This window comes from Cynocephalus volans, chromosome 17 (genome assembly GCF_027409185.1).
Source record: "Cynocephalus volans isolate mCynVol1 chromosome 17, mCynVol1.pri, whole genome shotgun sequence".
Classification (NCBI taxonomy): domain Eukaryota; kingdom Metazoa; phylum Chordata; class Mammalia; order Dermoptera; family Cynocephalidae; genus Cynocephalus; species Cynocephalus volans.
This window is the reverse complement of record NC_084476.1, coordinates 22,345,472-22,356,022: the sequence shown is the minus strand read 5'-3', so window position 1 is coordinate 22,356,022 and position 10,551 is coordinate 22,345,472.

Genomic DNA, 10,551 nt, shown 5'->3' with positions numbered 1-10,551 from the left:
CTTATGGATTGGTGGTTACTCACAGGGAATGGATCGGGCACTATCGATCCTGGTGCTATGCAGCAGCTTTTTCCACAACCCCAGAGGGGAGACGCTGAAGTTTATAAGGGACTTAGGCACAGAAGTGGAGCTATGCCAAGGAGAGAAAGGCCATGGAAGTGGAAGATTCCCAGGCACCCCACAGCCTCCTGTTGCTTGTCCCTGGGGTTGGGGCATCGTTCCCCTTGTCTTACACAAGCATAGCGTTCTGTAACTTTCCCTCCCTCAGTTGCTAACCAACCTGTGCAGGAGAAAGACTGAAGCCAGAGCTCCAAAGGCCATGAGGATGGAGCGAGTTCTGACCTGCATTCCTACAGTTGGGTACCGACTATCACTAGCCTGGGGAAAGATCAAAATTCAAAATTTGAAGTACATTGAAATTATGTTTCATGCACCACTGTAAAATCAAAAAATTGGAAGTCAAACCATTGTAAATCAGGGATTGTCTGCAGAACATTTTCATTCCCCCCTCCCCGCCAAACCCCGTACCCATTAGCAGTCACTCCCCATCTCCCCCTCTTCCCAGCCCCTGACATCCATTAATGTACTTTCTGTCTTTCTGGATTTTCCCATTCTGGACATTTTCATATAAATGGAATCATACAGCATGGAGTCATTTTGTGTCTGCCTTCTTTCACTTAGCATAACGTTTTCAAGATTCAACCATGTCGTAATGTGTATTACTACTTCATTTTTTGTGGCTGAATAATATTCCGATGTATGGATATACCACATTTTGTTTATCCACTGATCAGTTGTTTTTTTTTCTACTTTTTTACTCTTATAAATAATGTTGCAATGAAGAGTCATGTATAAGTTTTTGAGTGAACATATTTTGATTCTCTTCTTGCAAGTTTTATTCTGTTATTACATGAATACAAATTTTAAATTGTAACTTTGATGGGTTGATTCTTTCATCCTTGTGAAATGTTCTTCTTTATCTGTAGTAGAGTTTTTGCCTTAAAATCTACTTTGTCTAATAGATGAGATTTTTTTTTTGTTTTCTCTTTCTCTTTTTGAAAAGACTTAACTTTTTTTTTCTTTTTAGCCCAGTTTTAGGTTTACAGCAAAATTGAGAGGAAGGTACAGAGATTTCCCATATACTTCCTGCCCTCACACCTCTCTAACTCCCCCATTATCAACAGCCTCCACCAGAGTGGTACATTTGCTGCAATTGATGAATTTACATTGACACGTCATCATTACCCATAGCCCATAGTTTACATTAGGATTCACTCTTTGTATTGTTCATTCTATGGGCTTGGACAATTTATAATGATATGTATCCACCATTACAGTATCATATAGAGTGTTTTTACTTCCCTAAAAATCCTCTGTGCTCTGCCTACTCATCCCTTCCCTCAGTCCCCAAACCCCAGCAATCACTGATCTTTTTACTGTAGCCATAGTTTTGTCTTTAGTGGAATGTCAGATAGTTAGAATCATTCAGTATGTAGCCTTTTCAGATTGGCTTCCTTCATTTAGTAATATGCATTTAGGGTTTCTCCATGTCTTTTTATGGCTTGATAGCTCATCTCTTTCTTCTTGCTGAGTAAAATACTCCACTGTCTGGATATACTACAGTTCATCGACTAACCTACTGAAGGACATCTTGGTTGCTTCCAAGTTTTAGCAATTATGAGTAAAGCTGCTATAAACACCCATGTGCAGGTTTTTGTGTGGATATGTTTCCAGCTCCTTTAGATAGATACCAAGGAGTGTGATTGCTAGATTCTACGTTAAGATTATGTTTAGTTTTGTAAGAAATTGTTGAGCTGTCTTTCAAAGTGGATGTACCATTTTGCATTCCTACCAGTGATGAATGAGAGTTTCTGTTACTCTGCATCATTGCTGGCATTTGGTTTTGTCAGTGTTCTGGATTTTGGATTTTGGCCATTCTAATAGGTATGTAGTGGTATCTCATTGTTGTTTTATTTTGCATTTCCCTGAGGACATATGATGTGGAGCGTCTCGTCATATGCTTATTTGCCATCTGTATGTCTTCTTTGGTGAACTGTCTGTTAAGGTCTTTGGCTCATTTTTAACCAGGTTGTTTGTTTTCTTAAATTGAGTTTTTTTAAGAGTTTTTTCTATATTTTTGGATAACAGTCCTTTATCAGATATGTCTTTTGAAAATAATTTCTCCCAGTCTGTGGCTTGTCTTCTCATTCTTTTGATATTATCCTTCACAGAGCAGAAGTTTTTTATTTTAATGAAGTCCTATTTTCCAACTGTTTCTTTCATGGGTTGTGCCTTTTGTGTTGTATCTAAAAAGTCATCACCATACCCAAGGTCATTTAGGTTTTCTCCTATGTTATCTTCTAGGAGTTTTATGATTTTTATGTTTTTACATTCAGGTTTATGATTCATTCTGAGTTAATTTTTGTGAAGAGTGTACGGTCTATGTCTAGATTAATTTTTTTGTATGTGGATGTTTAGTTCCAGCAGCATTTCCTGAAAAGACTATCTTTGCTCCATTGTGTTGCCTTTGCTCCTTTATCAAAAATTAGTTGGCTGTATTTAAGTGGGTTTATTTCTGTCTATTTTTTCACCAATATCCGACTGTCATGATTACTGGAGCTTTATAGTAAGTCTTGAAATTGGGTAGTGTCAGACCTCCAACCTTACTCTTCATCTTTAATATTGTGTTGGCTATTTTGGATCTTTTGCCTCTCCATATAAACTTTAGAATCACTTTGTCAGTATCTGCCAAACAACTTGCTGGGATTTTGATTGGGAATGCATTGAATCTATAGATCAAGTTGGCAAGAACTGACATCTTGACAATATTGAGTCTTCCTATCCATGAACGTGGAATATCTCTTCATTCATTTAGTTCGTCTTTGATTTCTTTCATCAGAGTTTTGTAGTTTTTCTCATATATATCTTGTACAAGTTTTGTCAGATTTATACCTAAGCATTTTATTTTTTCAGGTGCTAATGTAAATGGTACTTGTTTTTTAAATCAAAATTCCATTTATTTATTGCTGGTATGTAGGAAAGCAATTGACATTTGTATCCTAACCTTGTATCCTGCAAACTTGCTATAATCACTTATTAGATCCAGGAATTTTTTTGATTCTTTTGGATTTTCTACATAGATGATCATGTCATGCTATCCGTAAAGACAGTTTTATTTCTTTCTTCACAATCTGTATACCTTTTATTTTATTTTCTTGTCTTACTGCATTAGCTAGGATTTCCAGTATGATGTTGGAAAAAAGTGATGAGAAGGAACATCCTTGCCTTGTTCTTGATCTTCATGGAAAAGCTTCTGGTTCCTCCCCATTAAGTATGATGTTAGCTGTAGGATTTTTGGAGATACTCTTTATCAAATTGACAACATTCCCGGCTATGCCTAGTTTACTGAGAGGATTAGCTTTCTATTGATTAGCAGTCACATAGTATATCTTTGTTCATCCTTTTACTTTCAACCTGCCTGCATTCTTTTATTTAAGATGTCCCTCTTGTAGGCATATAGGATTTTCTGCTGACTCCAGTATCTGGTTTTTCTGTAGATCTATTTCTTTCTTCTTTTTCTTTTTCTTTTTGGTCTGTTGGTCATATCTTCTGGTATTTCTGGTAATTTTTGATTGAATACTAGACTTTATAAAAATAAAATATCAAAAAGGTATGTAAGGCTCTAGCTCTTCCTTCAGAGAGGATTTACTTTTGCATCTAGGAAAAGTAGAATTGGGATAGATTTGACCCTGTGCTCAGTCTTTGTGACTGTTCTATTTCTGGTTAGCCCTTACTCTCAGATTGTAGCTCTTCAGGGGTTTAAACTGAAAACCTGTTCAAAAAATTTTATTTTAAACCAGGACTCCTCCTTCATTGTGAGCCTTCAACCTCCAATTTTTGTTACCCCACACCATGAGACTGCTGAAAGCTCTGCTTAGCTTTTCAGCATTTTGGACCCTGCTTAGGAATTGGCAGATGCCTTGAGGGGATCAGAAGGCCTCAATGTCCATCTCATCTCTCTGCACTTCCTTTCTCTCCAGGATCTTGGCCCTTCAAGTCCTGACTGCATTGGTAGCTTTCTTATGCATTGAAAGATTTAAGAAAACCAACAGCCTTTTACACTGCTGTCAGCAGGGGGGTAGGTCTGATATAAACTAATCTGCCATAGTCCGAAGTAAAGCCCAGCTATAACTTCCATTATTATTTTTATTGCTATTATTTTAAAATCCTTCAAAAATGTCACCCTGAGGATGAGGGCTCTTTGAAAAAGTCACAGGATGGGAGCTTCTTTGAATCCGTTCTGTGAAGGGGTTTCTAAATGATCAAAGCAGGGAGTGACATTTTAAGGAACATCTTTTATGTGCAAAGCATCTGCTCTATCTGTTTCAGGAAGCAATTCCAAGACATGAGGAACATGGGGTTTGCTGGGGAAGGGAAGTGGGACCTTGGCATGGGAGATGGTGAGGAATACATAGAATAAGAGGAAGCTGGGTCAGAGGATGGGTCCAGAGGATGCATTGTGACAACTGGCAGTGGAAGAAGACCCTGGACAATGCGGCCTGGGAATGTGAACTGTATCTTTACCCAGTTGATACTGGTGGGGACGAGGTACTACAACATAGTGCTGATATTTCACATACGTAGCAACCTCCATCATTTCCTTCCAGCCACAGTTTTTTAAAACTTTTCCTGCTAAATATTTCCAACCTCCTTCTGAGTATGGCCACTTGGATGTCCCATAGGCTCATCTAATTTGACATAGCTCCAGATGAAATGATCTACTGTGTGTTGTCAACTTGGACTTAATACCAACTCCTTCACAGTTCTGTGCATTGTAAAAGGAGCCAAGAACTCCATTCCTGAGAGTCTTCTTTCTTGTATGGTTCTGAGTCAGAATTGGCCAGCTTCACCTGAGAAATATATTGTAACTCGGGGACCTCTTTTCTAGGCCTACCTATGGCTGCTGCCCTAGTTTAAGTCTGTCCTGATAGCCCAGGTGGCCTCTTATTGGATGTCTGTATCAGTCAGTGTCCAGTGAGAAGACAGAAACTACACAGTAAATGAATTTGGGCCCTTTAACCTCAAGAATTATTAACTATAACAGGGGATTGGAGTAATGAAGGATTATTTAGTAAGAAGTGAAGAGAACTAAATAATTCAGAAATAGCAGATATGCGGAGCAGCGACTACCCCTAGGGCTGAGATAGAGCATCCAAAGATCTCCCCACACCCCATCCTAACAGATTCAGACCGTGTTAGGAAGGACATGGCTGTGGCTCATGATGGCAGAGAAGTCTGTGAAGTGCTGCATTTGCAGAATGTTCTAGAAATCTGCCCTTTAGGGTGCCAGAGAAAGCTGTTATGGACAGGTGACTTACTGGAGGCACTCCCCCATTTGTGGGGGACATGGATCCGTGTGTGGGAAAAGTAGCCTACATTGCAGTAGCCTGAGGATGGGAAAGCTGCAGGAACCTGCTAAGCTGAGCACACACACCAGACAGGGAAGGAAAGCCCCTACCTCCACCAATGTCTCCAGCACCCTCTACTGGCAAAGCTTAACACTGCACCACCTACCAAGGAAAAACATTTAATGGGCCCAGCTTCATTTTTGAAGAGCAGGTAATAAATGGTCAATTTGGGGTCAAGAGCAATAACAATATCATTCTGTACCATCATTGAGGGGTGCCCCTATAAAAGAGGCCCAAGAGAGGTCCCTTACTTCTGCCATGTGAGGACACAGTGAGATGGTGGTGTCTGTGAGGAAATGGGCCCTCACCAGACATTGAATCTGCTGTCACTTTGATCTTGGACCTCCCAGCCTCCAGAACTGTGATAAGTAAATTTCTGTTGTTTATAAGTCACCTGGTTATGACGTTTTGTTATAGCAGCCTGAGACACTGGAATGAGACACTGTTCATATTGCAAAAATCAGAAATCTGGCGGTGTAACTTTGTTGCTTAAAACTCACCTCAGGTTGCTCATTACCTTCAGGATAGAGTCCAGCTCCCTTTCCCTGCCCATCTCACCTTCTGCTACACTCTGGCTCAAGTTTTCACTTGTCATTTCAGACTTTGAAGTTTGCTGTCCTCGCATCCCCACTAGATGGTGTCTCTATTTTCCAAATTTGCTGATATTTTCCCCTCCTTCTGGAATACAATTCCCCCTCCTCTTGGCTAATTCTCTTTCAATCTTCAGGAAACTCAAACACTCTCTCCTCCAGAAATCTGTCCCCAAATCCCCAAGTCAGTTGCAAAATGCTCCTTGTCCTTTCACTCCCAAAGTTGTTATCCTATTATGTCAAAGTGATATGCTTCTGTGCCTGGCTCCCTGGCCAAAGTTGAAGCCATCTGCATATTACTCATGTTTCTATGCTCTGTGTTTTTGCACAAGCAGCACCAAATGTCTGCACTGGCTTTGACTGCAGGACTCTAGGGCTGCTGATTGTAGAGTTTTGCATAATCTGCCCTACTGTTTGCTATGGCCCTGAACATCAAAGGGATTCACATGGTAGGTAAGCAGGATCATGCCCTCACATTCCAGACATTTACTGCAGCATTCATTCATAACTACCTGTTACACTAACCAGCTTCTCCTAAGCACTTCCTTGTTAGGGTGGTTAGCCCCTGCCTCTAACCACATTAAATGATACAACCACATTTCTTTACAAGATGCCAGGGTCTAATTGCTCCACTTTCATGGGCATCTCAAAAGTAGGGCTGAGAAAGAGGAAAATGGGAAGGACACAGCCCTGTGTTGCGACCAAAACCTTTAATTGGAGGCAGCTCCTCCTGCGGTGGCTTTTTCAGGAGCTAGAGTGACTCTTGCTGGTGGCCCAGGAATGGCTCAGACATCTTCTCTTCCTGCAGGGGAGTTTCTGAATCTGTCTTCATGACCTGTCCACTGCCCTCTTCCTCATGGAGACGGTCCACTCCAGCAGCTGTGCAGCCCAGAGACCTGCACGGTGCTGCCAACTAGAATGCTCAGGGTCTCCCAAGGTTGCATGCCTTGATTGTTCTGCAGTTGCTGGGAGAGTGGTATGGCTGTCTCTTTTGCAAACCATTTTGTTGATTTGTGTTCAGATCTGAAAGAATGAAGGAAAAAATTTGTCCTGGGTAAAGGCTTTGAACGACACATGAATCAACAGTCTTGGTCATATCTCACTTGGGGGATTCCTCAAATTATTGATGGCCTAAAAATATTCTGCTTTCTTGAATTAAGAATGACCCCAAACTGGGCAAAGCAATTGAGATTTTAGAGTTTACTTGTCACCTCATCATAGCCTCACTCATCCTGACTAATACACATATTCAGTTACGATTTACTGAGTGCCTTTGTCAGGGTGTTGCCTCACTCCATCCTCCTACTAGGCTGTAAAGTAGGGAATGAATGGTCCTCATCCCCACTTTGCAGAGAAGGATGCTGAGGCTCAGAGAGGGAGGTCAGTGACATGATGTGTTCAGGCTTAGTCAGTGGCTGACACAGAACTGAAACAGCCTTGTGGGACTGAAGCCGGTGACCTTAACTAATATCTAATACCTAATAACAGAGTCTTTAGGCTGTATTGTTACAGGTTTGGATAACTACTCCCATTTCACACCCCCAAAAGGCTGAAGGAACTCTGAGAGTGTCCCACCAGGAGGTGGCTGGGGAGACTGAAGCCCAGAGAAGTAACTCAGACAATGCCAACTACCACACATCTGTGTCTGGAACCTACTGAAGGATCGTGGATGACACTGTTGGGACATTCTTGGACCGTAGGGGCCGACACTGTTGGAAGCCCCTTCACTGGCCTTGCAGCAACAACAGAAGATCTTTGATGCCATGTTTTTGGTGGTCTTTGGGAGGAGGAAAGGGCACTGGGCGTCAGGCTCTGCATCCCGCCCCCCCCATCCCAGAAGCCCATTGTTATTTAAGCAGTGGGTCATACTGGGCCCTCCCCTCTCCCAAACCTCCTATAGCTCCCTGTGCCTGGCTTACCTCTCTAAGGGCCAGTCCTTGTTCTACTGTGCAAAGTTCTCCTGCCCGGGGAAAGGACTTGGAGCCTCTCCTCTGTCAGCCTTTACCTGCTGGGGAACCTTCTTTAAGCAGAAGGTCCTGGGGGTCCGGCACAGTTCTCTGGGCAGGGCTGTTTCCTAAATGGACATAAGACCATGGCTGAAGAATGCTGTTTTCTTCATCGTTGGGCCCTATGGCAGCAGAACCCCAGTGCATGCGACAGCGCACACAGACAAGCTCACGTTTAGGAGGCAGACTTGCCTTCTGTTTTCTAGGTGTGTGCTCTTGGGCTGGTTCTGTAATCTCTCTGAGCCTCCTTTTTTTTTTTTTTTTTTGAGCCTCCTTTTCTTATCTGGAAAATGGGAATAGTAGTACCGCCTTAGAGGAACGCATGTTTAACAGTGTGAAAACTGTCCACTGTGATGGCAGGTGCCCCAAATAGCCTACTCTGCTCATTCCCTTTCCATTCCCTTCCCTTCGTGTGGCTCACTGGTTCCAGTTTATTCCAGCTGGGCCCAGTCCCTTGGGAGCATGATCATGAAGCTTAGCTTTTATGGTTCAAGTCCTGGCACTGCCACCACCTTGTTGTGTGGCTTTGGGCTAGCCCAGACCACTCTAACTTGTTCTACCACTCAAACTTGCTTCAGGGTCTGGCCGCCCTGTTGACTTTGCCAGCCTCAGCCACTCCCGGCTCACTCACTGTGCTTCCAAAGTTGCTCTTTCTGTGCCGCCACCGTGCCTTTGCACAAGCTCTTCCCACCACCTCCACGTTCTCTCCCCTTTCCTGCACCCATCACACTTGAGCTCACATGTCACCTCCTTCAGGAAGCCTGGGATTCTCCTTTGTGGTCCACCATCCCCTGGGCTTCCCTGTCTCATGGCCCTTACCTGTCATTGCACAGTGTCTCCCTAAACCCTAGCAGGTGCTCAAGAGATATGTGTTGAATAGACTATATTTTTACTGCTTGTTTATTTGCCCACTAAAAATCTGTGATAAAAAAAAATTTTTTTTCAGCCTTATAACACCAAATCAAAGGTTTGGATCCCCTTACTGTCCAGCTGCCAAAAAAACAAGCAAAAAAAACCCAAACAAAAAACAACAAAAACATTTTCAGCATGTATTTCTTGAGGACCTACTGGTGCCGGGCACTGTGTACGGTGCTGGGGACACTGCAGTGAACAAGAGGGACAGATTCTCACTCAAGGAGGCAAGGACGGGCCCAACTCACCTTTGGATCCCAGCATGCAGCCCAGGGCTGTGTTCAGGGTAGGCATCCTCTCCATATTGGTTGAATAAATACCCGATATGGACAGACCATTGCGTGGTAAACGCTTTCCCCCATTCTCCCTTCCTCTAACAGGGTTTTGCTCTCCACTCATACAAATGGAGAGAAACACCCTCACCTGGGACTTGCCTGCTCTCCCCCGTGTCTTCAGTCTTAGAACATCATGGGAAGAGACACAATCACAGTGTCAAGAATGCTGATGTTCACTGAACCTCTGGGGCAGGTCCTTTGACATCTGTCATCATTACGCGTTCTCTCCAGTGTGTAAGGCAGGGCTTTGTCCTATTCTTCAGATGGAGGAAATAGAGCCTCAGAAAGGTGACTTGTCCAGGTGTTGCAGCCAAGAGGAGCACCTGGGATTTTAATGTCCTTTGGTCTGAAGTCAGAGCCTATGCTGCTCACAGTCCTATTCTACAGGTGATTCCAGAATGAGATGTTCAGAACCATCTTGTCCTCTGAGAGTTGATGGTAGGTGGTTTTTAAATGGAAAGGCTCTACCTCGAAGCTTAGCAGAGCAGTGCAGCAGTTAAGAGTACACATTTCCACCTGGATGGACTTGGGGTCCTAATTCCTGTCATACCTTGCTGTGTAATTTAGAGTAATGTAACCTCCTTGAACATCAGTTTTCTTATTTGTACAATGGGGATGGTAAAACGTACCCAGAATGGTGCTCTGGGAATTTGGTGATGTTCAGACGTAAAGTGCTGGGTGTGGTATCTGGCTTAATTGCACAAAGGATGGTGATGTGGGTTGATGCTGGCTAGGTCAGGATGGGGTGTGGTGTTTCTACCAGTCTCCCTGCCCACCAGTGGAAGCAGGAGCCAAAGAAAAGGGCCCTTGGGTTGTCCCAGGGGGCTGTGAACCTCAGGTCTATAGTGACCCCATGGCACTTTGAACAGAACAAAAATATGATTGAGGTCCAACAGGAAGGCTTCTGGAGCTGGAGGAGCCTGTAGGGGCCATTCAGCAGAGGTGGGGAGACTAGGACCTGGAGAGAGAATCTGTTCGATCAAGGCAATGAGGGGTGGTGTCTGCTTCTTGTAGCAAAGTGGACAGGTGTCCAGGAGTGGGGGGGGGACATTGTCTTTTTAGTACAGAAAATTTAATCCCTCCCAACCTTAGCCCTAAACTGTGAGTCTCACTCACCTGCAACTGGCAGAGTGGACAGGAGGCTGTCTGTGATGTCACAGAGCTGAGAATCAGGGAATGTTGGGGACTGGGGGGCTTGGACTGTGCCACAAACGCAGGGAGGAGGGAGGATGTCTGGTGA